This window comes from Phoca vitulina, unplaced genomic scaffold, assembly GCF_004348235.1.
Source record: "Phoca vitulina isolate PV1807 unplaced genomic scaffold, GSC_HSeal_1.0 scaffold15, whole genome shotgun sequence".
Lineage (NCBI taxonomy): Eukaryota > Metazoa > Chordata > Mammalia > Carnivora > Phocidae > Phoca > Phoca vitulina.
Genome location: NW_022589718.1, coordinates 22,875,185 through 22,881,184, shown reverse-complemented (window position 1 = coordinate 22,881,184; position 6,000 = coordinate 22,875,185).

The window sequence follows — 6,000 nt, the reverse complement described above, 5'->3', positions numbered from 1 at the left end:
TCCTTTCCTTTCCTTTCCTTTCCTTTCCTTTCCTTTCCTTTCCTTTCTTTTCCTTTCCTTTCCTTTCTTTTCTTTTTTTCTTTTCTTTTTTTAATTGAGTGAATAGACAAACATTCTGATTCTGGGAAAGAGGAGCACATTTATTTTATAAATGATGTGTATCTTACCAATGAAAAGCCCTCTCTGTATTCTGTGTATCAGCAGTATTGAATCGATGACTGACAAATCTCCAAAGTTCTTGTTCATCCTGGAATGATCTGGTTCTGTAATTCTCAGAGCAATCTTCATAAAATCATGGGATCTATGCTAAACTGAGTTGCAGGTTGGGATAAATACCAGTAGGTGGCAGTGCTTTTCACACGGCAGCCCATTTCTGCATACTCTTTCCCATGGAGGTATGCTATTGATTATAGAGAACTCAGGAACATGTCTACACAAATATTGTCTTTGTCAACCCAAAGGAAATAGATTAATCAAATAAATAGGTAAAGAAAACAATACTTGGAAACAGAAAAACAGTATTAAAAGAGAAAAATCCTTCTTTAAGTTCTGCTTAATTGGCTACTTCATTTTATGGACTCTGCATCCGCCTTGCAACCCCAAGTTTAGGCTTGGCAGCATCCCACAGGAGGTCTTAAGGTTTCATTGGTGTTCAAAACTTGGGAATAATCTCTTAAATTTTGTTGTAAAACCACTGAATTTATGCATCTTATCAAAGACAGTTTCACTAAAGGCAAAATAAATTCAGATTTAATTTAATCAGAGAGGCTCAAGAATCACTACCTTCTTCCTCAGTAGGTCCCCCCCCTTACCTCACAAGCTCTGGAGTTAATAGTCCCTTTTTCCCTCCCCACCCCCCAACCCAGAATACCACAGTTAACAGAAAAATAGCAGGTTCTCAGGATTTTCAGATGGCCCCAGGAGTTCCTGATCCTTCAAGGAGGCATGCTACCACTCTAGTTTGGTGACATTCTCTCTCTCTCTGATATAGTCAAACTGATAAAAGATATGCAATGATTCAGGAATATTTGCTCTTCCATTAATGGCTTTATGAATTTAATCCAACATTCTGAAACGAGGGAGGTTGATTATACAGTCTTGAAGTTTCCTTTTTTACAAATATAGCCCCAAGATACTTCTGCTCTTATTGTGAGCCTGTGGCTACGTGGGCTTAATCAAGGGCTACTTGATTAAGATTACATTAGGATCCTTGCTCATGGAGGTTTGGCATTATGTCAAATGCTATTTCTGCTCTAAACCAGCTTGTCTTTGTAATGGAGCTCACCCCCTTTCTTCCCCATTTGAACAAATGTTAATATTTTAAGTGAACATAAGATGAACAGAGAATATTTTAAGTGATTAAATAGTGACTGCTCCATGGAGTGGGAGGAAATTTATTCAAGTTAGGAGGTCTATGGAAATTTCATAAAATGGATAGCAATTCTAAAATAAGGCAAAAATCACTAGCATAGGTTATGCTCCAAGAATGATGAATTAAGTTAGATCTTAAAGGGAAGTTTCTGTTATAATGACCACTACTCAACTCTCATTTGTATTTTATATTTTTGGTGGGGTCTCTAATAGTCCTACGATTTAAGTTTATATTTTATAGTATCCCCATTTTTTAGCTGGGGAATCTTGGGGAGAATGTTTAAATATCTCACCCAAGGACACACAGTTAGTTCTTTGGCAAAGGCAGAAAAATTGCAACAAAGCTGCATTTCTGCAGTGTATTAACCTGAATCACACTTTCTTGGAAGACTAACTCAATTATCGTAATATTTCTGCTCTAATAGCTCACAGCAGACAAAAAAAAAAAAAAAAAAAAAAAAAAAGGTGAAAACCTGAAGTTAGACACACATCTTGGAATCCTTTAAAGTAAATGAAATATTTATAATAATTCAGGTTGAGTCCAAATGAAGAAGACTGTTCTGTTAGCAGTTGGCGTATTAGTCACAGGAAATGAGTGATGAGCAAGACAGCCAATGGCCGCCACACACGAAGATGAAAGCTAAGTTAGAGTGGGATGGATTTTCACTGCGGCTGGCACTAAGAAGGGCCTGGTGCAGAAGAGGGAGGCAGGAGTGCTGGGAGAGTGGCAGAATGACTCTTGCTTTCAATTTTAACACTCCCGTTGGCTACAGCACTGAGTTCTGTTGTGAAGGTGGCAGCTTGCCTTCCCTCTTTTTCTTTTTAAATTTTTTTTTAAATTTTTAATTTTTTTATATTAGCAGATTAGCAAAAATAATGTGATATTCCAGCAGGAAACAGTGATTATTTTTTGTGCACTGGAACAAATGGAAACTTACTGATAGCTGTATTAAAAAGCCACTTTTGCAAATAAAATACTTCTTTCACACTCCATCAAAAATATTATTGCTTTCTGTTATTTTATATAAGAGTCTTCTTTGAATACTTTGTTTTAGGTGGGATGATCAGTTATTTATCTTAAAATTTCTAGGTTTGTTTGTTAAAAAAAAAAAAAAAAGATTGCTGGTTAGATAATGGTTGAATTGTCTGCTCATTTTTCTATTGAAAATAACCCGAGGGAAGAAGTTCTAAAGGGTTGGAGGAAGCAGAAAGAAGTTGTTCTAACAAAGTGCTTGTATTCGTAATTGGGAAATCTGTTAAAACTGCTTGTCAAATTTCTTAATTGATATGAAAATTTGATTGGGTCCTGGGGGGAGTCATTTTCCCTGGATGATTTCTTAAAGAAATTCTTAAGTAAAGAATAGTACAAAATTAGAAGTTGAAGAGAAGCACGTAGAAGTAATCAGGTTGTGTCTTTGATGCGGAGCATATCAAATAGTTAAGACTTTTATTGATAAAAGAGAATCAGCACAGGTGGATTGAAAGAAAAAAAATCTACTGAAAGTAAATTCTGCTTTTTAAAGTATTTGAACTTAAACAACAACATAGCTGAGCATAAATTGGTAGGAGAAAATAATGAAGCAAAATTGTAGCTGAGGCGATTTGTCTTCCAAATTTCTTCACTACTTTGCTGTGCAAACATGAGTTTAAATGACTGCAGGCAATTCTCTGCCAGAAAATTGGTGTCTTCATTTCTTGGTCATTCATTTGGGTGTACATTCTCCAGAGCCCTGATCTGCCTCAGGCACTGTGTCCAGACTCTCTCTACTCACATTCGTGCAACCAAAAGCTGAACCAATGAAATAAGATATATTTATGATAATTTCACAATGTATCTCAACCCTATAGGCTGGGATAGGGAATCTAAGGATAGATTCTAAGCGGATGGATCACTTAGGATGTGTTAAGGAATAGGGGATGGGGAGAGGCAAGGAAAAGGATTATTTTGTGAAAATAAAAGAGGCCATTTTAGGCATGTCATTTCTTTCTTTCTTTTTTTTTTCCCAAAAGAAATTCATGGGCAGGTAACTGTAGCAGAATCACAAACAAAGTAATGTGATTTAAAACTAGTTTACACAATGTGTCATGGGGAAAAAAAACCAAAAAACCAAAAAAAAAAAAAAAAACCCAACAGAGTGATAAACTGCAGGGATCAGGCCCACACTCTGCATCTTTCAAAACTCATAGGTCTTCCCTTTGTGGGCCTCCTGGCTCCTATATGAGATGCCAGAGGAGAGTGGCAGCAATATTATCTTTGAGCAAATTTAGTTATGGCGACAGGATAGATAAACATACCATATCAGGGGTTTATTCATCTTTGTAACCATGGTGCTGGAAAAGGATTCAGTATCAGTGGTTGACTTATTTATTCCCTACCAGAAAAGGTGCTTTGGTTGCAGACTTCACATTTAGAAGAAACATGATCTTTTGGAAAATTTGCCACCAACTACTTAGTCTCCAGTTTCAATCTATCAATTGAACGATCTGTCCAGGTTTGTAATAATGTGCTGCTGCTCTAGTCAGCCACTTGCCAGTTTTGCTATCTTATGACCTTTTAAAATCCTGAAAATAAAGTTGCAACTTTCTTGCTTCGTTAGCTCTTAAATCCCCAAATTTCTACATACCAAATTGTTCCAGCTAACCAATATTTAGCAAAGGATGTAGTATAGTGATAAATTAGTATTTCTTTCTTTTCTTTCTTTTTTTTTTTTTAGTATTGCATTTAGTTTTCTTTAAAAAGAATTATAAGAAAGGTGGGACTTTTGACCACAGCTAAGTGAGATCAGGAAATCCTTTCCAAAAAAAAAAAAAAAGAAAAGCAACTTGAAAGCTGAACAAAATTGACAAAAACATCCATTTCTGTCGTCTAGAAACTGTCTAAAGGCTTGCATATTTTAAGAGGTATTGATGCTTTAAAAACTGCTGAACTAGTAAGAACAGTGGGAACCCATCATTTTGGCCTGGGCCTGCTCCCATTTCCCCCAGGGTGGGGCTCACTGTAGAAGCTGATAGATTTTCTGCTATGGGTGAAGGGGGTTCCCCACATTTGGAGCACTGGGTGACACCCACATCCAGTAGTGTTGTTGATAGATTTGGGAGGATCAACAGCTCTACCTTGGCGATAGGCAATCATTTTTCTGAAAGAATCAGAAGATAGACATTTTGTGTTTTGTGAGCCACATAATGTATCTTTTTTTCCTTTCTCCTTTTTCCTCCCCCCCCTTTTTTCTTTTTTAAGATTTATTTATTTATTTTAGAGAGAGAGAGAGAGCAGATGGAGGTGCAGAGGGAGAAGGAGAAAGAATCTTGAGCAGACTCCGTGCTGAGCACAGAGCCTCAAGTGGGGCTCAATCCCACGACCCTGAGATCATGACCTGAGCCGAAATCAAGAGTCAGATGCTTAACCAGCTGAGTCACCCAGGCGCCCTTTCGCCTCCCCTCTTGCTATTCCTCCCCTTTTCCTTCTTCCTATTTCTTTTTCTCCTCATCACTTTAAAAATGTAACAACAGTTTTGAGTGCACAGGTCATACAAAAACAAGTCAAGGGCTAGATTTGGCCCATGGGCCATCATATCCCTGTTGCTGTTCTTCCGGCCCGAGGTTTGCACAGTCAATGCTCACAGCTGCCTGCAAGCACTCTGGACACTCGAGAGGATTCAAACCGGCCAAACGCTCCTCGCTGATCCCCAGGCTGAACACGCGTGACGTAAGAGATGCAAAAGGGTACTGAAAACAGTGAAAGGCAAAGTGGGCTTAGAAATTATTTGAACTCTGAATGTGTTTCTTTACCAACTCACAGATACAATGGCAGGGCAGAAAGCCTTCCTAAAACTAAGGGAAATACAATGAAATACTGTGAACAACCTTATAGTAACAAATTAAACTACTTAGATAAAATGTATACATTTCTAAAAAGATACAAATTACCAAAACAGAGTCAAGAAGAAATAGAAAATCTGAATACAAGTATGGGAAATGCAGAAATTGAGTTAGGAATTAAAAATCTTCCCACCAAGGAAAGCTTATGCCCGGTAGCCTCAATGGTAAATTTTGTGAAATATTTACAGAAGAAATAACACCAATCCATCACTTCGCATGATGTTTCAGAATATAGTGGAGGGAGGAACCAATTCCCAAATCATTTTTTGAGGCTAGTATTAACCTAGCAAAGCTGGAGACATCACAAGTAAAGAAAACCACAGACAAATCTCTTTTATTAACATGGATATAAAAATCCCTCCCAAAATGTTTATAAAGTGAACCCAGCAAAATATAAAAAGGATTACATATCATGACCGAGTGAGGTTTTTTCCCAGAAATGCAAGGTTAATCTGACATCCCAAAACTAATTTAATGTAGTATATCAATCATATTGAAGTCTTAAAGGACAAAAGCCACATGATCATTTCGATAGATACAGGAAAAGAAATTTGACACGATTTATTCATGATTTAAAAATCTATTAAAAAGCTAGAAATAGGGGCGCCTGGGTGGCTCAGTTGGTTAAGCAGCTGCCTTCGGCTCAGGTCATGATCCCAGGGTCCTGGGATCGAACCCCGCATCGGGCTCTCTGCTCGGCGGGAAGCCTGCTTCTCCCTCTCCCACTCCCCCTACTTGTGCTCCCTCTCT